A 25,088-nucleotide genomic window follows, 5' to 3' on the forward strand; every position below is an offset into this window, starting at 1 on the left:
GTGCATGCGTTTTTCCCCCTGGAGAGGGCCCTCCTCTCCTTCATCAGCAATGTCCATCACAGGTGGCAAGGGCATGAACGACTATCCTCAGTACATCCTGTTGCAAGTGGTCCACCACCAAAGCAGAGCAAACTCCATCCTGGCCATAGCCTCCACCTGCTCTTCCAGCAGCAGCCATGAGTTCAGGGGAACCCTCCCTACCCCAGCTTGCAGGCCTGCTCCCTCTGGGGGAGCACATCCCCATCAAGAGTCAATGTTGGTAGAGTTGGCTTCTGGATTCAAATGTTCTTCTGAGAATAGGGCTAATTACAAGAAGCCATTTAACAGACAGAGAACAGGTGAGGTTAAAAGGCAAATAACCTGTCTAAGTACAAAACAAAACTGTTCCCCCAGTTTTATACTGCACCTGAATCACATTTCACAGAAGACAAATCAATTGGGGTCCCCCAAATATTTTATCACCACATTTTTTTTTCTAAAGTTATTTCATTACTCACCCACCACCTCCTTCCAGTCAATCCTCCTTCAGTGAACTCTAAATCCACATGTCTTGTTCTGCCAGCCCAAATTAACACACTCTCTACAACACGCCACATTTTTGTCTTCCCACAATCAATTGATGACCAAGTTTGTCTCTTCCACACATACATCTTCCCTTTTTTGTCACTGCTTCTTCTTTTTCCATTCATGCCACAACTCCTCATGATTGTTCTATTTTTAAAAATCTCTTTCCCCCTCCCTATTTTTATCTCTCTCTTCCTTCTTAGATCCTTCTTGTTTTCCATTTAGATACAGCCTTCCGCTTTTCCTGGTCTGGAAACTGCTGGACAAGAAAGTTGCTGCTGTTTTCCAGTCAAGGCAATATAGCTCTGGACACTGACTTTGGGCAGTCAAGGGGCTGGTGGTTGGGAACTGGTGCCATTCTCAATTTCAGATCTATTATCAAGTATCTGGAGGAGGCCTATGGATATCCTGATGCATCTTTGTGTACAACCTAAGCTGTGTAGAAAAATCTGTCTTTTTTCCCCCCTAGCAGTTTTAATTCAATTTTACGAAAGAGATTTTGCTTTTGAGATTTCTTTCCAAGAAGAAAAGAAGGGCTAGAGCATGCTATTCTTGGAATTCATTAGTCTTGAAGATTTTAATATTGCATTAGTATCATCACCACAATGGATGTCAAGCTGGGGATTCTGGGTGTAGTTAAGCTTTTGGCTGAAAATATGGAGGCCTAGAGATAGTATGCATTTGCTCAGTTGAGCGAATCCAGGAGCTTAAGTTAAAACTCACTTTTCCAATGAAGCCCCATTCCATAGGCTTGTATGTATCAATCCAAATCCAAATGAAGTAGCTGAATCAACAACTGAACAACTGGAAAATAAATCCTATTCAATGGGAGAATTCAGATAATGTCAAAAAATGAATCTGATTCAATAATTCAAACTGATGTGGAAAATTGATTGAATTCAGTATGGATGTTTGAACCAAATGGTTAAATCAAGTTGATTCAGATTTCTGAAAAGCCATTTCTGGGTATGCATAGAAGTGCCAAATTTATTCAAAGGTATCAATTCAATCATCTGAACTGACTTTCTTATTTGATTAAGAATGCCAATTCAGTTTAGAGATTTAGTCAAATATTTACATAGTCTTACTATCCCAGCCAAAAATGTTTATTTATTTCCTAGCTAGAGATATGCAAATTGTGCAGAATGAGAAGTACATGTTGATTCTCATTTTGTTACTAATCCACTGTTTAGTTAAGTGAAACATCATGGGGCAAAAATATCCACAGCTGTTTCCAATTAAAAAAAAAACATTTTATTTTTTCTATAGCATTGGCCTAAACAATCTGTACTTCATGTTCTATAAAAAAATACCCCACAATAATAGATTATTAAATATATTCTACCACACTGCTGGCCTCAAAGCTGTATCAGATAAGACTCAAGCCTGTAAATGTAAAGACTTATCTACTTCCTGCCCCCTTTTTTTGCTGTGAGGTGAGAAAAGTTGCTCTGTATTTATGACAGCAAAAAATATAGGTGTTTCTTCTTGATCAACCCCTTTTCCATTACGATAACCTACATTACTCTTTTAGAAGAAACGTAAGGCACACAGTGAAGTGCCACTCAACTTTTAAACTTAGTTTGAAATTTCCAGAGATTCAGAGGATTATGATTTGTAATATCCTCATACCTGTATTAGATGGTTATTTTTTATTACTATGGTAGCAGAAGCTCCTTTATCCATCAGCAAATGTCTAAAGGTCTCATCAGTCAGAGGTCAGCAACCTTTCCAGGTAGGAGTTCCCACAGTGTAATGCTGAAAAGTGGGACAAGAATCAAAGCAATTAAATTCAGTGGAAACTAAACTAGTTGAAATGTCATCAGATCACCAAATTTTGCAAGATTTGAACAAATCCATCTTGAGATTAGGAAAAACAAACGTGTGTATGTATGTATGTATGTATGTGTGTATGTGTGTGTGTGTATATATATATATATATATATATACACATACATACATACATACACACACACATACACACACACACACATACAATATATATATATACATACACACACACACACACACACATATTCCCAGTGGTGCTTGGAGCACTCGGGGCTGTGACCCCAAAGCTGGGAGAGTGGCTCCCACAGATCCCAGGAGCAACGTCAGAGCTCTCTGTCCAGACGAGTGCAGTGCTGGGAACAGCCAAGATACTGCGCAGAACCCTCAACCTCCCAGGCCTCTGGTAGAGGACCCGAGGTTGAGGAAGACACATACCACCCACAGGGGTGAGAAGGGAATTTTTTTGAAATGTACGTATTTGTATTGTAATTTTAAAATAATCCAGACTGAGCTTATATGGAAGCATTGCAATAAATCAATTTATATACACACATTTCCCAAAAACACTTTATTCCAAAGCATGACTGTATCAAATAATTTCAACAGCTCCCGTCCAACTCCTCTTTGTGCTCCAAGACAGTTGAAAGACTACAAGTTCACAGTGTAGTAACTAAAACTCATAGAACAATAACTTAGTCCAAAAGCCTGACAGTCTAAAACCCCAGTTGTGGCACCTCCATAATCAAGATAACCCATCAGTGAAGAAATAAAGGGAAGGTAGGACATCCACATCCAGGGATTTCTGTCCTTCATTTACATCCTTACTTCTCCAAGAATCTGAGGGGATGGATAAGACTGAGTGCAGTGTGGAAGTAGACAATGAGTTAACTTCTATGGCAGCAAACTAAATTGGGGCTCACAGCAAGACTGGGGTTTCTGCTGCCAATACTCGGCAAAATTTCAACCCATGTGTTTCAGCAACATTATCAATATATTTCACACCTCCATTGAATTGTCTGTACATTCATGTCTGGGCTGTTGGGAAAATCAGGAAGTATTCATTTTGGTTTCGACATCTAGATGAACAAGTGCAGGTTTTCACAATGCTACAGATAGGTATGTGCCAGAAGTCTTCTACTTCTTAAGAGCTACTAAAATAAAATCTTAGACTGGGAAGTAAAAGAAAAAGAAACTGTACTGTTACCGAGAAAACTGCATCATGGTGCCCATGTTGTCACCATAAATCAAGCCTAATCTGAGAGTATCTTTACTGCTACTACAAAGCCTATGTTGTTTTGCTGTCCCAGCACACAGAATGATATATGAATCATTCTCTCTTTTGGTTTTATCGTGTGGCCATTTAAAAAAGCAGCATGATTCTTCCTCTTGCATACATGCACCCAGCCTCATAGCTTAACATTACTTCACCAAGTGGCTATCCAGCTTAGCCTCCACAATTCTACTGACACACACATGGCCATTCAAAACGTCCCCTTCATTTTGATGAGAGGAGTTTTCTGTCAGTTTCTTGTGGTGGAGAATGTCCCTCTGTCATAGGCCATGTTCAAACTAAGCATGATCAGAAGAATTTCTGCAGGAGAGTTCAGTGTTACTTAGAATCCAAGGCTGCAAACCAATAGTACTGCAAAACGCCTTAACTGTAACACTAATCAATTTGAAAGAAAAAAAAGTCTTATGAACAAATCTGATACACATAATTAACCTAATTTGAGTAATGCATGATAGAACCTTCATCTAATAAATTAAGTCCTGATAAAAACTTACTGTCCTCCAGTCATCAACTGACTTTATGCATTAATGTATGGCATCATGTAAGAGTCATTAAGTCAAAAATGAATGAATCTCCTACTTCTTGCACTATTTATTTTAGCCCTTTAATTTTTATACTACTGTTACATATTGTATATTATGCTTGATTAACTTTATATTACAGTGTTTAAGTAAGGCAACTTGTAGTGTGATAAGAATACATTGGCTTTTGCTGAAAATCTAAGTTGACCTACAGGATGATTTTTCTGGGGGTATATTCCTAATTGGGACTTTCTGGAATGCAGAGGTCCATCCTGATATTATGTTCAGGTTTAATTCTGGCAATCCAGAATACAAAGTTACTTTAAAAATAGAAATGACCCTCAAGAGTCACTAAATTAAGATGGGGAATTTGAGGCCCTAAGTCTGTAGGATTTCTCTCTCTATTTATTTATCTACTGTGATTCCTAAACTCCTTCTGACCAGAATTGCCAAATGTTTTTATAATATAATTGTTATTGAAAATGTTTTTAGCAAGATAAAAGCAGTACAAATATTAGAAAAGAAACAAAAATAAAGAAAGAAAGAATAGTTAAAAGTAAGAAAGAAAGTAGAAAAAGAAAAAATAGAAAAGATTATAAAGTGGCTTCTGATCTTTTTGACAGTGGTTATAAATGCATTTATATTTTACCCTCTCTCTCTTAGATTACATCAAAATTTCCTTGCAGCAGTGATCATATATAAAAACAGTCTTCCGTGGCCCTTTTTTAGTTGTCTGTCCATTAATCCCAACAAGAACAATTCTGGTTTCAGTTGAATCTTAGTCTTTAAAATTCTTTGTATCAGTCTATATATTTGAACCCAAAATTTTCTGGCTTTTTTACAAGTCCACCAGGAATGATGAAATGACCTTTCTTATTGCCCGCGCCCGTGTCAACACCACCTGGATGAAGTGGCGCCAGGTGACTGGAGTCCTGTGTGATCGTCGGATGCCCCTACACCTCAAGTCAAAGGTCTACAGAAAGGTAGTGTGCCCGGTCACCCTCTACGGATCGGAGTGCTGGCCAGCGACAGCAAAGCACAAGCAGGCCCTGCACATGATGGAAATGCGAATGCTCTGATGGTGCCTTGGACTAACATGATTCGACCACACCATGAACAATGACGTCTGATGACGACTGGGCATCACGCCAATCGTGGCAAAACTGCGGGAAGGAAGGCTTAGATGGTATGGACATGTCATACACGGCAAAGAAGACTTGGTGGTGAGAACAGCCATGCGCTTGGACCCTGGTGGCCAGCAGCCCCACGGTAGACCCAAGAAACGGTGGATGGACCACATTAAGGAGGACATGGAATGCGTGAACGTCACCCCTGAAGATGCCTTGGACCGAGCCAAATGGAGACAGATACGCCAACAAGCGGACCCTGCCATAGCACAGGAAAAATGCTAAGAAGAAGAAGAAGAAGAGTATTGCCCACATTTCTAACATAAATTTGAAGTACCCTTATACATTCTAGCTAATTTTTATTGAGTCATATACCAGTGGTACATCATTTTGTAGAAATTCTCTTTTAAGTTATAATGTAAATTTCCATTCTTTCAACCACATAATTTTCCCACTGTTCCAACAATGTTATGTCCAAAATTCTTAGCCCATTTCATCATACACTCTTTCAATTCTTTGTCCTCCATTTAAATTTCAGCAAGAGTTTATACATTTTGGCAATTACATGTTCATCATTTGTATGTAATTCAACTTCAAGTTCCATCTTTTGTTGCTCAATTCCAAATATCCTGTTATCTACCTTGAATCTTTCTCTTAGCTGTGCATGCAAAAACCATTGAAAACTAAATCCCTCTGCAGTCATTTTTTCTTTTGATTTCATCTTATATTCTCCATGTTCTTGTTCTAACAGCTCTCAGTAGGTTAACTATTTTTCTTTACCTGCTGTTTCTTTCCTATAAAATGCTTCTTGTGCTGAGACCCATAAAGGCATTTTCAGGCATGGTCTGGCTTATATCTATTCCATATTCTCAATATGGAACTTCTAATATAATGATTCTTAAAATCTACATTAACCTTAACTTTATTGTACCATAGAAAACCATGCCAACCAAACCTCAGATCGTGCACTTCTAATTCTAAAATTCTTTTATTTCTCAGCAGCACCCATTCTTTCATACAAACCAGATAGCTAGCTGCAAAATACAGTTTTAAATCAGGCAAACCCAATCCTCCTCATTCCTTTGCATCTTGAAGGACTTTTCTGAATATTTAGCCCTTGGCGCTTTCCCTTGCCTAAATATATCTTTCTACCATTGCTTAAATGGCACATCAGTTGTCAAAATAAGTATTGTTTGAAACAAAAACATCATTACAGGCAGTACATTCATTTTAGTAACAGAGATTCTCCCTAGCAGTGACAATTGTAGTTTCTCCCATCTTAACATGTCCTTCTTAATTTCATTCCATGTCTTAACATAATTGTTCTGAAATAACATACAAATGTTGATGACATGTTAAGGATGGAAATCACAAAAGAACTTAGTGAAAACTCTGAGATTCATCAGAGAACGGAGCATGGCCTAGAAGTAAATATTGATATAGTAATTGGCAGAGGGACCTGACTATTGCAGAGATAGAAAGTTTGTTTAGATACTATCATGAGAATGGGTTAAAAAAGACTAGAAGAAAAGCAAAGCAGAGTTGGTTTTACACTTGCTTGCTTTCATTCCTACAAACAACCATGAATCCAACAACTATAGTGAGCATCTCTTATCAGGATAGTAACATATTTCTTAGTAGCAAAGTTCCTGCATAAATAGAAATATATTCCACTTCCATAAGGCAATATTGTAGAGCTCAGCTTGATTATACATTCCTGTCAAAGAATAAATGCTAACTTAGAATGCCATCTAAGCATAATGATATTGCAACAATGGGAAATCTTGGTGGGCTTCACAGAGCTGTCCAACAGCAGAATGTATGGAGACTACCTCTTGCCTCATTTTTAAAGGTGTGGAAAGGTTCACTGTTGGGGTAGTTGTTTTCCATTTTCTTCCTGTCATTCTCAAGGCCAGGAGAAAAGCCCTTAGCAGGAGTTGGTGGGGAACTAGCCCTGAGGAAGTGCTGGATAGCATGGCAATTAAGTGGATGTATAGCTGTACTCATCAACTTTTGCAATTGCCATCAACTATTCCTCATCAAACTGGAGAGATATTGAGTAGGGTGTCATAAAGTTCAGCTCTGTGACCTCTACTGATCAATACGTTTTATTAATAATTTGATGAAGAGGTGGAAGGAATTGCTTATCAGATTTTCAAGTGACACAAAATTGGGTGTGTTACCTAATGTCTTAGAAGACAGAAATAACATTCAAGTTTCCAAGAAGTTAGAGAAATAGGCTGAAAGTAACTGAAAACATGTTCACTTTCCTTACTTAAGAAACCAATAGGTAGGTAAAGGTAAAGGTTTCCCTTGACGTAAAGTCCAGTCGTGTCCGACTCTAGGGGGCGGTGCTCATCTCCGTTTCTAAGCCTTGGAGCCGGCGTTGTCCCTTAGGACACTTCCGGGTCATGTGGCCGGCATGACTCACGGAACGCCGTTACCTTCCCGCCGAAGCGGTACCAATTAATCTACTCACATTTGCATGTTTTCGAACTGCTTGGTGTGCAGGAGCTGGGACGAGCAACGGGAGCTCACCCCGCCGCGCGGTTTCGAACCGCCGACCTTCCGATCGAGAGCTCAGCGGTTTAACCCACAGCGCCACCGCGTCCCTACAGAGGTGGAAAACACCTGTGTTGATAGTAGCACTTGTAAAAAAGATTTTGGAATAGTAGTGATTACCAACTAAACCTGAGTCAGCAGTGTGATGTGGCTACAAAAAAGGGCAAAAGAATTGTTAGGCTTTCAACAGAAACTTAGAAATCACAGAAAATAATCACTCCACTATATTGTGCTTTGAGTCCATATCTGAGTACAATCCAATAAAAACTCAGAGCAACTGGAACCTTCTCTGAGAAGGGGAATCAGGATGATCAATCAACTACAAGTCAAGCCCAAGTGAAAAAAGCTGGGTATATTTATTTTTGAGAGGAGAAGATTGAGGAAACATATGACTGCACTCTTCAAATACATGAAAGAATGTCACACAGAAAGTCAAAACTGTACTTTCTCATTCCAGGATATGGGGCATGAGTAATAGATTTAAATTACAGGAGGTTAAATTCCAATTGAATGCTAGGAAAAAAACTTCCTAACAGTAATAGCAGCTCAGCAGTGGAACCAACTACCTGGAAAAGTGCTTGGTCACCCTTCACTGGCTGTCTTCTAGGGGAGACAGATCTGTCAGAGATGCTTTAATTTGGATTCTTGCACTTAATGACAACATAGTCCCTTTCATCTCTGTAATTCTATTAAGAATGTGAGGCAATTATGTGATACCTTCTATGATCACCTCCACTTTATACACACTGAAGAACAGGGCTGAGGGTATACCTTCCTACCCACTGTAAAGGTGCCATCAATAATTCAGGTGAGAAGGTAATGTCCTCTGGGATCTATGGATATATTGGCTCAAATTCTGTCATTAATTTCTGGAGTTTATTTGGGAAACTGAGCATGTGAAATAGGCATGGGTTTCACACAGACTGTAAGTGCAAATTCCTTTTCATTCAAGAATTGTATGAATGACTGGTGCCATTTGAGAAGGAACAGAGGAGGAGGGGATTAAGGCACCTAATTATTCTTTCTTTACAAGAGTGATCCAGCTCTGTTTTTCACCTCTCTTAGTTCCTCTAAATTGAGAATGTCATTATTTTAGGAAACCTTGATTAATGTTCCATGTTTGTTTGCTCCCCTCTCTTTTTGAACCCATATCCAAGAAATCCGGAACCCGGGTAGCCAGTTTCCTAAGCCAGGGTGGGCAACACACACTTGCACGTAGGTCCCCATCATCTTTGTATTCTCCAGGGCAACTACAGAATTAGGAAGCGGTCTAGGCAGAGAAACAATTCCTTGCAGATATCAGGGTAGTCATTTTATCCCTTTAAACCCAGGAACTCCCCAATTTGGGTAATTTTCTCCATTTTAGAGTGGCCTCGAGGAGCAAAATGGATACTTTCAGCCTTAAGACATTACACCCACTAAAACTTCCAAACTTCAGAACAATGGACAGAATTTTGATCACGCTCACTCCAGTGGTGTCATGACTTTTTTGTGGTCTTCAGAGGCCTTTAAAAAAAAAATTGTCCCTGGCTCACATCTTCCCTAATATGAAAGGGAATTTCCTAGTGTAGATTTCTTTAGAAAATAATTGTTAGACTAGTGTGTGTATACTGTCATACAAGTAGCCCTCATTTAGTGACTGCCTCATTTAGCAACCATTTGCAGTTAGGACAGTGATGAAAAAGTAACTTTGTGACCAATCCCCACATTTATGACATTTGCAGGTCTGCAGACCAAAGGAAAGCTGAAGTAAGATCATAAGCAGAGTTGCAGTTTCACTTAGCAACCACTTCACTTAACAACCAAGTTGCCAGTCCCTATTGTGGTTTCTAAATGAGGACTACCTGTATAAGCAACAAATAACATCTAACAAATATACTGTGTTTTATAGTATGTTGTTTGGTTTTGTCAGTAAGTGGCACTGTTTAAGGTTATTCTGTGTTTTAGACTTTATTATATGATGTCATATCCTCCTCCTTCTTCATGTTGTATAAAGAATAAACTGTCAGACATATCTGAAGTATCATCCTGACTGGAAAGTGTCCTGACTGAAGCAGCATCTCCAGATATCAAAAACACAAGGATAAATGTTACTTAATTTCAAACTAAAGATTAAGGACAGTTTTATTTTGGAACTGGGCACTTTGTGGTTCTTCCAATGATATGCACTTTATTCAAAGGACCCCTTCAGCCCTCTCCCTCAGAACTGTGTGCAAGTTAGTTCAAATCAACCTCCTCCTCCTGCTATAAGAGATTTCCATTTCACATATGCTGAGTCAAAACTACTGAATGATTTCTCTGAGAGGATTGCAGAATAAAACAGGTGAAGTGGTAGAAGTGCTATTGATCCTGCATCACTCATTACATTATAACAAATATTGAGAAGTAATGCCAGATGCCCTAAGGCCTTACTGGAATAATCAACATTTTTTTTCTCCCTAGCATTTTTCCCGCAGGTGCAGGGTCTGCTTTTTTCCCCCTCTGGACCATCCAAATGTTGATCCGTTGGTTGTGACAGGAATTGACCAACCAGCTTGTCGCCTGAGCCTGACATTGGGGGCTGAGAGAGAGTGACCCAAAGTCACCCAACCAGCTTTCATGCCTAAGGTGGGACTAGAACTCACATATAATGTACATATGTGGTAGAGAAAGAAGCCACTTCTTAATTTTAAAAAAGTATACAGTAGTGATTTCTCTGCATCCACTGGTCCAGCTCATAAAATGTTAGAATCAGAACACTGTTTCTTATCAGCATAAGGATGTTATCCTGGATGCAGAGAACTTTCATAGAGAGTGGCAGCATTTAATGGTGGGTTAGCCATACAGGGAGTCCTCTTTTAGCATCTGCCTCCTTTAGTGACCGTTTGCAGTTACAGCTGTGATAAAAAAGTAACTTTATGACCAATCCTCGCATTTATGACCAATCCTCGCATTTATGACCTATCCTCGCATTTATGACCTTCACAGCTTTATAAAGCAAAGGAAAGCTGTAGCAAGATCATAAGCACAGTCATGGTTTCACTTAGCGACTGTTTTGCTTAACTTTTTAACCAAAAGAGTAAAACAGTCCTTTCTGATATGCAATCCAACCACAGGCTACTAACCACCAATGGTAACCTTTTCTTAATATAATTGTACTGAAAATTTTAAAGAGTAAGAATTAATACAAACAAAATAGAAAAAAGAAAAAGGAAGAAATAAAAGAGAAAGCTAAAGTGCAAAAAAAAAAGAAGAAAAGAAAAATAGAAAAGAAAGAAAAAAGCTATAAAAGAAGTGGCTTCTGATCTTCTTTGCAGCAGTTGTAAGTACAATTGTAAATTTACCTCTTTCATTAAAGTCACATCATGACTCTCTTCCTTCAATAATCTATCCTTTCCAATCATCAGAACCATAGATCATCAGTTTATTTTTTTCCGTTTTACACAAAAAATCCATAAGGGGTTTCCAATCAGCAATAAATGTAGGTTATTATATTTTCTCTAATCAAATAGGTCAGTTTGGCCATCTCAACCACCAATGGTAATCTCTCAGAGGTTCATAACTCCATTATTTCCTCAGAAGCACCACAAACAACAGAACCTGGAGACCTACTGAGCTTTTCTGAAGCCTCCTTCCGACATCACCCACTCAGTTTACTGCATGGCCTATGTCTGGCCTTGACTATACCAAGCATCTTAATAGAATAGTAATACAAATACCAAATACCCAGCAAATGGGAAATATCCGTACTCATGAAACAGAAATAGACTACACTACACTAATATCTCTAAAAGGCCAAGGGATCAAGCCACTCTGTAGCTGAAGAATCATTGTGTATTATACATTATGCGTATATAATAAGGTATTGTGAAAGAACACTGTAACAACCTAGCACATCCTATCCTAGTTGCTAGAAAATGCATGGAATGTTTATTGTCATACACTCCCACTTTACAAATAAGGCAAAAAATCATTGAGCAACTGTCCATTCAGGTTATTAGCTATGGTTCAGCAGAAAAAAAAAAGGGGGCCTATGTGAATTTGACAGGTTTTCCTGGCTAAATTTATGAGGACTGGGAATTCTGCAATTGCCCTGGAAGTAATATATGATATTATAAACAATTTATTGTCTTTCTATAACATACTTAGTTTGTTTGCATTATTAATGTTTTTTTCAGTGTAACACATATATTCAGGGAAAATACTTGGGTTCCACTGAACTTTTATGTTGATTAAACTGATTAAAGTGTGAAATACTTCTCAGTTATATAGCTTTCCAAAACAGTATTTGGAAACTAACAGTTGCATACAGAAGTTCTTACAATGATTTTTGAGGAGGTAGACAGAGCTTTTCCCATTGTTTTCAATCTCTGAATGGCTTAACATCATTACCTTAAGGTACAATTTTTCATGCAACCCTAAAAATCCAGATGGCATCATACATCTTCTGTTCAAATACATATTAATCAATGGATGACAATGTTTCTCACACAGTGATGTGATTAAAAGGTGCTGAAAATAAAGATGTTTATCCTCCCAAAAGTTTCCCTTTGCAAGCTTCAAGGTCATATAAAATGTCCTCAATTCAAAAGTATGGCAGATATTTAAAAAAGTTTAAAACAACTACCGTAAATAACAGGCCTAGCTTTATTTTAATCTGATGCATGGAACAGCATTAAAAAATAAATAAATAAATTTAAGACAGCTCTGAAATATCCTGCAGTTAAATCAAAGTTGAGCTCACCTCCTGGTGGCGCTGTGGACATGTCCGCGCAGCTCAGGCAAGTTTGGCTAGGTATGACCACCTGCGGAGCTTGTAAGGTATTTGTGTCTTTTAAGATCAGCCTTTTCATGAATTAGCACACCACGATGCCTGTGCATATGAGGAAGGAGGTTGGGGGTCTTCATTCACTTTCACAGTTAATAGGTGAAGGCTTGCTGACCAAAGTCTTCTTTTGTCATGTTCACTGTTTCAATGTGCACTGTACATCGTAACGTTGAACATGCCATGGTGCTGACACGCATTTCTGTTGGGAAGGAGCTGCTGTGAAACCTTGTGCCAAGCTCTGTATCTAGGTTCATTTCAATGGAATGTGTTTGGGTTATGTGCTCTGCTCAAGGACTTTTGCCACGGACCAGCAGAAGCCGTTAGGAGCACCTGGGATTGTGAGCCTGGGAAGATTCCACGGGGGGAGGGATCTCGTTTGTACCGAGGGTTTTTTAGTTTGCATTTGGTGTGTTTTTTCCATTCTCAGCTTTCTTTGTGATCCTGCATACTATTCTTTAATAAATCAGATATCTTTATGAACCTGTTCATGAGTCTGATGGTGTTTTAGATAGCCAATCATTACATCTTTATCTCTGGAGATGCTCCATGTAACTGAGAAAGTTACCTTTTGCGGGCTGCTTTAAGGATGGGCTATAGCTCATTGCTGAAGCACATGCATTACATGCATACACTCCCAGTTACAATCCCCAGCATTTCCAAATACCACTCAGAAAGCCCATGGCTGAAATCTTGGAGAGCCTGTGGATATTGGTAGTACTAGGCTAGATGGACTAATGATATTCAGTACAAGGCGATGTGAACAGTGGGAGAAGGGATGGAGCTAATATGTTCATTTCTCTTCTTTGCACATCTAGCCCAGAGAGGGCTTACTGGCAATAGTAGTGAGGTTACAGCTGCTTCCTCAGTCACTCATATGGAGAGTTCTGTCCTACCCACAATGAATACATAGGACTTCCCTTCAAAAGAAACTGATTATCTATCCCCCATTGTGCAGTGGTCTGTGGGGGGCTTCCTGCTTCTAGACAATCTCAGAAAAAAGCTGATGAGTGAACAGATGGAACATCTTATATATGATGCTGGGGCCAGATGGATGCAGTGATTATTAATTGTTTGAGATGGCCCAAGCTTTGTCTGCATGTTGCATCACTGGGTTAAAATTCAGTATGGTCCATGTGATCAAATAACTATTTTTTACAATGAACTTCCATGTTGGCTCAATGTTTGTTCCCAACTTACTCTATACCAAACTTTTAGGAATGAAGGAGGTGCTATTAAATATCCAGGATTTCATCACAAGACTGGTGTGCATTAAAGTGAGGGTAGATAGAGACTGAGTTACTGTCAAGCATAAGGAAGCATCTTCAAAGGGCTGCTACATCTTCTAGCCTCACTACATCACCCATTGACAGAGTATGACTTGAGGAATTGTGACTCAGGAGACTCTGTTCAATACCTGAAAAGGACCTAAGGCTGGGGACTATCATTAGACATTCGGCTGAATGATGGAAGAGGATTGCCTTTGCTGAATAACCCTGTAATGGCTGCACATTCTACAACTTTTACTACTGCAGATGTTAATTATGAAGTAATCCTATCGATCTCTGAAAGGGAAACAATGGCAAGCCACTTCTGTATTGTTGCCAAGAAACTGCATTAGTAGTCACTAAGAGTTATGCTTGATTCAAGGACATCACTACCTTTTTTACCTTTTTTATCTGATTTACTCAACTTCTGGTCTTTGTTCCTGGATATAGCCACTACTGCGGATTCCACTGATTTCCAGATCTTTTGCAATGCAAGAGTGTTTTAGTCAGATACAATAGGTATAAACTGTGGTGGATCAAAAGTATACAACCAGTATTGCAGAAGAGAGATTTGCCAAAGATTGAATGAGTATAATGGATGCTGTAGGAGATAATTAAGCAGCCAGTCTTCTGAAGAAGGCTAATTGCAAAACAAACCACACACCAGGTCAAGGTTAGAACATTTCAGAAATGGACCCCAATGTTATATATTCTTGCAAATTTTATTCAGAAGGTTTTTTGGTTTCAGAAAAAGGAATATTGTGAAACCTGATATACATATTGACCTCCTGAAAGCATCTGCAGATCAAAACATTGCTCCCCTTCAGATTTCCAAATGTTATGATGCCATTTTTGGCTCTGAAACATTATCATATGTTTAAAATGTATAATATTAGAATATATGTTTTGAGAGGAAGAAAAATGAATATTTTTTGACAAAATTCATTTAAAAATGTATTCAGATATATGCAATTAACTGGGAATTTTCTTGCAGACTGTTTTTCTTAAAGCTAGAGAGGAATCTGGAAAGAGGACAAAATTAATGAGCCTGTGAGCATGAGCACCATATAAGCGTGATATATGTCTCTATGATCCACTGAAAAATAACTAGGAACCTGCAAAGATATGAAATTAGCTTATGAAAACTTATGTTACAGACTCTTTCCTTGTGAATTATGACAATACCAGAGAAAACACAGAGGTAGCTGAAGGAAGTGAAAAGTTTTTTTTTTTTTTCCCATGAAATTAATTTTGGGGAAGTGGTGGGAGAAGATATTCACTCCCAAGAGCTGTTTGATTTCATAGGATCACTGAAGCATGTGCTCGTTCTGCTTGCTGTAGTTGTAGACTAGCTTAACTCTGTTTTAATTTATCTCATTATGTTGTTCCTCCCTCCTTTTGCCTGGGTTCTCCCTGGAGTCACATTCTGTACTACTCTGTAGCTGGGATTAAATGCAGGAAGAAAACCAGCTAATCTATTCCAATTAAAACTATAACCTCCCTTTCTACCCAGCTCCTCCACCATAGGCACACTAAGCAGATTTTTCTAGTCACTCTCATTTAAGAAAGCAAATAGTTCACCTATAAAGCTATCATTATCAGCCAAGTGGAGAATGGGTTTTCTCATTTGCTTTCATTAGTCGTGACTTCTGATAAAGGGACACATTGTTCCTCTCAGACTCATTGCTTTTAAACTAAAAATGGAAATATTTAAGAGAATGCACCAGAAATGCACACATATCCAAGAACCAATTAAGATGCAAAATCATCATCATCATCATCATCATCATCATCATCATCATCTTCATCCTCATCCTATAGAAGTTGTGCAACCTGGCAACCATAAATTAAGCTTCAAAAATCCATTGAAAGGGCTTATGTAGAGCCTCCCCCAAAAACTACAATCCCTACTAATGTGTAAGGCACCAAGCATTAAGTAGACTATCCAAAGACCACCCCCAATATGTTTAAAACCCCAGATGGCACCAGTTAATCAACAAATGCTCTACAGAAATGCTCAGATTTCACCGTCTTCCAAAATGAAATCAAGATGGAGGCAAACCTGATTTCAACAGGGAGGTTTTTCCAAAGAGTAGGCATTGCTACTGAAAAGCAATACCTTTGTACCTCGTGGATGTGGGGTGCTACTAGCAGCCTCTTCCAGGACAACTAAGTTGGCCAGGAGGATTCTAGCTCAAGAATGCAGTGCCATATGTAAAGAAGTGCCAAGCCATATAAGGCTTTCCAGATCAAAACTAGCACTTTGAATCACACCCATAGGAAGCCACCAAAATGGAGTCTGTAATACATACGTAATGTGTTTTTGGTGACAAGTGCTGATTATGGGCTGCCCCCCACCCCCAGCCTGTCTGCTCAACCAACAGTAGCTGTGAGTCCAGGAAGTTATGGAGCTCCTCCTTCAAGGGTAGTGCTTCCTTGTCAAGAGATAACACTAAAGAGGTTTGATTCAAAAGTGGCAATTCTGTCTTGCTTAAGTTCAGCTTTAGCCTGTTTCATTCCAACCAGACTCTAACAGCCTCAAGGCATCAGGATGGGACATTAACATCAACTGCAGCATGGCTTGGGGTAATAACATAAAGCTTAATATCATCCACATATTTATGTAACCAGACTGAGGAAAGAGTTCTCCCAACAGCTTCCATCAGAAGATCATCCTTGTTGGCATTTCTTTGTTTTTTGCTCGGACCAAGCCACTAGGTTCCCACAGTAATTGAGTACTTCCTTAAGTATCAGCAGAGTGAAGAGGTTGAACTTAATTGTCCTCAGTTTGGGTGTTAATAGCTGCATTGCCTAGGGGAGGGCAGCTTGCCTGGGCTTGTTTAGTTTTGCTTTTGTAGCCTCCAGGCCAGTTGCAGCCCAGTCCTCTCTGAACACGTGTGAATGCACAGCTTGTAAAATATGTTTTTGTGTTTTCTGTAAATACATTTATTTTTATAGAAATGCCTGGTGTGTGTGATTTTTCTGATCTCTTGGGCCAAATGCTTTCTAGCACTCTGACAATCCTGTTTACTATTCAGGACATGAAAGACAAAGAAGAAATGTATGGAAGATATAGCAAGGACAGTACTTGAGTACAATATAATCAATGATGGAATAATATCAATTAGACTTTGCAGACAACCCTTTAATATCATAATTATCCAAGTTTATCCTCCAACTACTGATACAGAAGAAGAGCTTAATGAGTTTAAAGGTCAAGTTCGTTCTGCGACCAACAAAACATGAACACAAGATGTGCTGCTTGTGGCTGGAGACTAAATGTCAGAGTTGGAAATAGTAAGGAGGAAAATGTAGTTGGGTAGTATGGACTAGGAAACCAAAATGAAGGAGGATGACTTATCAATTTCTGCAAATCCAATAATTCTTCATTGCTAGTACATATTTCCAGCAACCAAAATGATGCCTATATACATGGACATTACTAGATGGAGAACACAGAAATGAAATTGACTATACTATTGATACAAGGAGATGGAAGATTTCTATTATAACAGTAAAGACATGGCCAGGGACTGATGGGAACAGATCACAAACTGGTTATGTACAAGTTTCAATTCAACCTAAAGCAGAAGAAAGTCAACCAAGTTCCATGAAATGGCTGTAACCATATACCCACCATTTTAAAGCAATTTTAGGAATCCTGAACCTCACTGATAGGTAAGTCATAACTTCATTGATAGGGAACCAGAGGACCCATGGAAGGAAATCAAAGAAGTTAAGGATGAATGTAAAAAGACACTGCCAAAAGCAAAAACAGAAGAAAGCAAACTGGATGTCAGAACAGTGGAAATTGCCAAGAAAAGAAGAGAAATCTAAAGATAAAGACAAAGATCTCAGGAAGGAACTTAACAAAGCATTTCAGAGAGCTGCTAGAAGACACAAGAAGCAGTGTTATACAACATCTGTAAAGACACTGAAGATGGAAAAAGACATGGAAAAACAAGAAAGGCCTTCTGAAAGGTTTCCAAACTCAGAAGGAGGTTCCAACCTCAGATTAGTGTGCTAAAGGATTCTAATGGGCAGATGGAATTGATTCCAAGAACATCAAAGAAAGATGGATGGGCTATACTGGAATTTGGTACATTAGAAATGTCAATATATAAGATACCTTGAAAGATATTCCTTACTTGCAAGAACCTCTAGTACTAGCAGATGAAGTCAAATTAGCACTGCAGCCGTTACTAAATTGGAACACTGCAAGAATTCATGGAATATTTATCGAATTATGGCAAGCACCAGAAGAAGAACCTGTAAAAGTTCTAACCAAACTATGCCAGCAAATCTGGAGAATGATGTAGTGCCCAAAGATTGGAAGAAGTCAGACTACATAGCAATATCAGGCAAAGGAGACTTAACAGAATATGCAAACTATGATACAATATTCTTAATTTCACATGCTAGCAAAATAGTGCTTAGAATCATCCAGTGAAGATTAGAACCCTAACAGAGATGCCAAATGTTCAAGTAGGTTTTAGAAAAAGTCAAAGAACAAGAAACATTCTTGATCATGTATGCTGGTTAATTTAGAAAGCCAGAGAGTATCACCCCCCCCCACCCCAAATATGTGCTTCATTGATTATAGAAGGGCATTTGATTGTGTCAATCGTATGAATGTGCTTAGGAAAATGGGAATCCCAGAACATCTCATTGTCTTCATGCCAAATCTATACACAGGTTAGGAAACCACAGTCTGGATGGAGTGTGGTGAAAGAGAATTTCTTTAGGTTGGCAAAAGAGTGATACAAGGCTATATACTCTCTCCTTATTTATTCAATCTATATGCTGAATATATACTGAAGGAAGCTGGATCGGAAAGAAAGATGAGCATGGTTTTAAAATTGGAGGAGGAAACATAAATAATCTCCAATATCCTGATGACTGAAAATGCAAATGACCTGGAAGCTCTAGTAATGAAAGTCAGGGACAGAATGAAAAAAAATGGGGTTAAGATTAAATGTGAAGAAGACCAAACTAATGACAACAGATACAACAACCAGCCTTGGAATTCACAATGAAGATACTGGTGGGGATAGCTTCTAAATCCTAAAACATAGATTATCTCCAATATCCTGATGACTGAAAATACTTCAGGAAATGCTTTACTTTTAGGATTGACTATCAATGCAAAGGAACCAGCAATCAAGAAATACACTGCAGACTAGCACTTGGTTAAGTATCAATAAAAGCCTTTGAAAAGATATTCAGATGCTGTGCTGTGTCTACAGCTACAAAGATTACACAGGCAAGGGTTTTCCCTGTGATACTCTATGGAAGCAGAAGTTGGACAGAAATATTTTGATGCTTTTAAGCTTTGGTGTTGAAAAAGATTCCTAAGAATACCATGGATAGTCAAGAAAACAAACAAATGGGTCATAGAACAAATCAATCAAAGCATTCTCACTCGAAGCACAAATAACCAGTTTCAAATCATTGTATTTTGGACACTTTATGTGAAGACCTAGCTCTTTTGAGAAATCCACAATGCTGGGAAAGGTGGAAAGAAAGAGAAAAAGAGGATGACCAGCAGCAAGATGGATGCATTCAGTTACAGCAGTGATGAGTGCAATGTTGGAAGACCTGAAGGACCAGTCTGGAGACAGAACATCCTGAAGAAAATCTATCTATGTGATCCCTAAGAGTTGATATGAACTTGATGATGCATAATCATTATCACTGGGAGGCAGAGCTCCTGGTCACAGGTCCTTCTTGGCCTAGGCATCCAAATTGCTAAAAGACCTAAAGCTCAAGAGGGCATATCTCAGAAAAGTTGAAATCACTGCCCTTGTCCAACCAGGTCTCAGTAATTTATATCAGGTCTGCTTGCTCATCCACCGTAAGGTCTTGCACAGTATAAACAAGCTGTTATTGCCGATGGATTTACCATCAGTAAAAACGCCCTTGCAAAATGAACAAATTAGGAAAGGCTGTATATAAAAGTGAGTATTTTAGGAGAAAACACCCTGTTTTCATGCAGTTCTTTTAAAATTGTAAAGTGAATTGGAAATTTAGTAGTACGAACCTAAGTTTGGAAAAAAAGAGAAACAGAGGGTAAGATTTGTCCATCCTTAACTGTAACCTTATTTATTTACTGTGGATGATGTTCGTGAGACACCTTAATAATTTTGAATTCTGCCAGAGTTCTGTAGGTATTTTGCAGACCTGTTTTTTGATCTTTAGTGACAAGAGATTTATACAGAGAAATAGGTAAAACCTTTTTCTGCATATGTACTCTATTCTTCAGACTTTCTCTGATCCAGCATTAATCTTGACAGAAGGTGTGCGTATTAAAGGGCATAAGATGAATACTGATTGTCTGAACATAGTGACAACATATACACTATTTTTTTTTAACTGAATAGCAAAAGGCTCTAAAAGTCCAGTCAGAATAACAAGACATGTCCTCTGATTTTCATGCCTCTGCTGTGGATTTTCAAGGAGAATATTGAATAAAGGCAGCAAACCCAGGTAAAGTTCTGGACTCTTTGTATAAGAGAATTTGAACTTTTTCACTGAAATTTCATATTGAAGGTATGTCAGAATTAGAGCACTGTTGCATTATTGAAATCTAAAGTTGAAAATATGGGTCAAATAACTAAGAGGAAAAGCCAGGACGAAAATATAGACAGAGGCAGTTTACATTAATGGGCAGAAGTGGAGACGGCATGGCTACATTTCCAGTGCCAATGACCCAACAATTTAATTAGCAGTTGTAATGGAGAAGTTGCATGCCCCAAAGGACCATGCTCAAATTGCAGTCTTTTGGAGCCTGGAAGCCTAAATGGTGTGTAAATAAAGAGGAGAAGATATAGGCTCAAATTCCTACTTAACAGAAGCAGGACTGCATTGGGTTACTCTCTCAATCAAAGTTATCTCATAGGGTTCTTCTAAGAATAAAATTACTGCAGGGCCCTATGTGTGATACCTTCAGCATTGGCAGGAAAGGCAAGATATGAATGTAATGAAAGAAATAATAAAGAAACAAACATATAAAGAATGCCAAGTTGGAAAGGGAAAAGTAGAATGACCAAATGCCCTCCTTTAAGACCCTTTAACCTATTATAGGCTCTACTCATCTGGAGAGCAACGTGTTGAAGAAACTGACCTGCTTCATACTGAGCAGCCTTATGCTTCCCTGTTTATGCATTACAATTTTGAGAATCCAGATAAATTCTTCCCCTGCCAATTTCAGTAGGAGCAAAAATGGGGAGAGGGATTTTTATGTGCAAATGAGTTGCTGTTCTTTCTTACTAATGGACCCATTTAAAGATTAACCATGTCCCTGTTTGTCACTCTCAGATTGAAAACTAAAATAGGGGTCAGGAAAAGCTAATTACGTGGACTTTTTTTTTAGTTATAAACTATGCACCATTTATTCTCCTTAGTAAGTAATCTATGAATCAAAATATCAAAGAAAGTTGTAAATTGATTTGCATGCTTTATCACCTCAAGAAATACACATCTTTGTGAGGTATAAGGAGAGTTGATTTTTTTTTTCCAGCTATGTATCATTTATTCTAGCATGTGTGTCCAACATACTGTGGAGCGCTGGATTTTTAAATCTTCCAATGTTCATTAAGTTTGGTGACATGACATTTTTACTAACTCAGCAATTTACAGTGACAGAACAAATGTGGATGAGAGAGGCATAAAATTGTGGGGAAAAAATCACCCCCAAATAAAGGGGCTAAAGTATTTTTTTAAGAAAAACCTTTTATAACAATTATTTTAAAAAATGAATATATTTTCTTCATTTGGATTAGCTGTGAAGAAGACTCACAATTTGCACTATATTAAGATTGAAAGGAGCCATTCTGATTGATTGAGACAGTGTGGTGTAGTGGTGAAGGCATCAGGCTAGAGACCGGGAGATGGTGAGTCCTAGTCTCACCTTAGGCACAGAGCCAGCTGGGTGACCTTGGGCCAGTCACTCTCTCTCAGCCCTAGGAAGCAGGCAAGGGCAAGCCACTTCTGAAAAACCTTGCCAAGAAAACTGCAGGGACTGGTCCAGGCAGTCTCTGAGAATCAGACGCAATTGAATGGGTAAAAAAAAAAAGGATTGAATTGGGCATCTATGAAGGTGAACTTAGATTCCTTTCTATCTTTAATTAAAGTGATCACACTGTGCCTGAGTTGTTTAATAGCTCTGATGCAGAGAAAAATTCAGAGATGATCTCAACCTTTCAGAATTGTGCCAAAGGAAAGGCTATGGGAGGAAAAAGTTGCAGGTGAAACACAGAGAGATTCTACCCAAGATATATTTTCTTTACCACTGAGATCAAATGAGCTATTGCATTCTACTGCAATGCTAACTTGGAAAGACCTTGTAAGTCATGCAAGTTTTCTAGTTGTCAGAACTAGATTCTCTACTGATCTGTGTCACTGAGTACATTCTAATCTATGTTTCAGCAGCAATCTCTGCAGTTGCTACAGGAGATATTTTAATTCTCTTATACTGACTGCCAGCCCTAATGTATATAATATAGAATTTAACAAATATCTTCATACTGATGCCTGTGTTGATTTCTCATCTGAAAGATTTTAAACAGTAAGTATCTAGGCTGAGAGAAGTACAAGGAACCCAGCATAATTGTGTGTTTGTTTTCATTCCTGAGCTGTATCCCAGTTCTACCAAGTTGTTGAAAGAGACGTTCTAAAGTCCGTGCGGTTGGCTGGGATCACAGAATATACTGTAGCTTCTTATTCTGACCTGATTAACCATTATAATTCAAGAACTGATATAGTAAACCTTGATTTCGGATTCAGTTCAACATATAGCTTGACAGTAAGACCCAAATAGTCCAATTTGCAGTAAAAAAAATGCCAGAATCCATCCTTCCTTCCTTCCTTCCTTCCTTCCTTCCTTCCTTCCTTCCTTCCTTCCTTCCTTCCTTCCCTCCCTCCCTCCCTCCCTCCCTCCCTCCTTCCTTCCTTCCTTCCTTCCTTCCTTCCTTCCTTCCTTTTTTCAGTATTGTCCTACAGCCTGAAACAAGTTATTACTTTTATAGGAAACTATAACTTAGTATAATCTGTTGTGCAATATAATTATTGTGAGACACATAAAGGAGACACATTTTCTTAGTGAGTAGAGTTGGGCCATGTTGGTGGAAATCTAATGAGGAAATGAGCATTTGGGGCTGATACAGTACATTACAGGGGGAGTCTATGTAGCTATTGCTATAAAATACTGTAGCTTGCTATTGACATAAATTATTTAGAGCAGTAGAAATGAGTTGTCAATCAAGTCTATGTGGATAAGCTCTGAAGTCAAATGGCATGTGGAATCCCATAATATCCTGTCTGTAACCCATTATGATGCTGGTTTCCATTTTTAATTTTATAGAAAGAGAGCCTAGAACTTTGAATATGACACATTTTGTTATTTTGACATTCCTGAATTGACTTGTTTTTCTTTTTTAGAAAATTGTATAATGCTGCCTTTCTGATATTTCTATATCCAGTGGAAATTAATATTGAATAGAACAGCTACAAATTGTAGGGCTTATGTTTTGAAACTTGCACAGCCATATCCTAATTTTAAATATTAGAGGAGACGTAGGATGGTATCGGGATGTCAGTGAGGTATTCACATCTCACTAGGCAATGAAATACATTTTATTTTTCAAAAGTTAAAGATTAAAACTGGAGAGTACATATATTTATATGTGAGAATGCTCATATTTTTTTCAGACAATAAAAACAAAACACTGAAAACTACTTATCACACCTGGTTTCTATAACTGTTGATAGCCCTGATTAACTGTAGACAATTGGATTGTTTTCTGACAACTGATATTTTTTATTCCAGTAGCTGGCAGAAAAAAAAATGGCAATGGGTTTTTATGCATTCCTTAGGGTCAGTATAACAGAATTAGAATTTTTATCTTGTGATCAGTTGGCCCCAATATGCACTTCTATTAGTTTAGGAACTTCTAACATTAATAGCAAGCAGAAGCTATTTCATCAGAGGTGTGATAAAATTCTCATTTCTGTTTTAGATGACTCCTTTAATTTGATGTTATCTCTCTAGGAAGCCTTGCTTCATCTTATATGGAGGGACTGGAAGACTGCCCTTTAAAATACAGTGTATATATATGTCTGTGTGTGTATATACTCTGTGTGTGTGTGTGCGTGTGTGTATACTGTATGTGTATACTGTATGTGTATGTGTATGTGCATGTGTGGGTATGTGTGTGTGTGTGTGTGGGTGTATATTAGTGATGATAAGCATAATGCATAATTAGGAACATTTCAGAATTTCCTGTTCAGAATATTAAAATTCCAACTTGCAAGACTATTTCTGTTGTGAATCAAGCAACATTTCAGAGGCTGGACGGTCATCTGTCAAAAATGGTCTAGTGGATCCTGTGCCAAGCAGGGGATTAGATTAAGTGTCCTCTAAGGTTCCTTCCAACTCTATGATTCTATTCCCCATCCCCACCTCCAACAGTTCTTATGAGATGCCACCAAATGAACACTGCAGACTCCAGTGAAATGAAGCAAAAATCGCTTCTCGGCCTTTTGGCTTAGATCAAGTGTAGTATCTGTTCTTATCAGTTTAATATTTGATATGTCCTCTATTTGAGGACCACACTCCAGTGAAACGAAGCAAAGATCTCTTCTATATGAAGCACAACCTATACCAGACCATAGAAGCCTCATTTCAATATTCCCAAAGGATTCATATGCTTTTGCAGCAGTTAAGGAACAGCCTTTTGATGAATCCATTTATTGTTGTTGCAAAATGTTTGAATTGGTTGAAGCAGCTGGCATTACAAATCTAAACTGTCTCATCCTGCATTTTGTCATCATGTCAGTCCGGGGTTACAATTAGTAATCTGCAAAGATGGATGACTGGTTTAATTGGCAATCCTACAGGTATTGAACAGGAACATTCTATTGTTGTCAGGAGATCCAAGACACACAAGTTGCAACAGAAAGCTTCTCCTGCTTAGCATCTAATTAAAAGGAAGGAAAAAGGAGCTATTTACTAACACTATAGCACATTAATTTTTCCCTGTGCATTTATCTGGAAGCTCTGAAATTTGAGGAACTCAGCTAATCTCTCGACCATCCTGCGCAGATGGACTAGAAGGCTGAGGAATCCTGATTGATGTATTTTTGGAAAAGGAATAAACCCCC

The 25,088-nt window shown here is 38.4% G+C and overlaps 1 pseudogene; it reads left to right on the forward strand.

Moving 5' to 3' along the window:
• The first annotated feature begins 24,451 nt into the window (after positions 1–24,451).
• LOC134492625 (U2 spliceosomal RNA) lies at positions 24,452–24,567 on the forward strand (annotated as a pseudogene).
• Positions 24,568–25,088: the final 521 nt, after the last annotated feature.

This window comes from Candoia aspera, chromosome 2 (assembly GCF_035149785.1).
Source record: "Candoia aspera isolate rCanAsp1 chromosome 2, rCanAsp1.hap2, whole genome shotgun sequence".
Lineage (NCBI taxonomy): Eukaryota > Metazoa > Chordata > Lepidosauria > Squamata > Boidae > Candoia > Candoia aspera.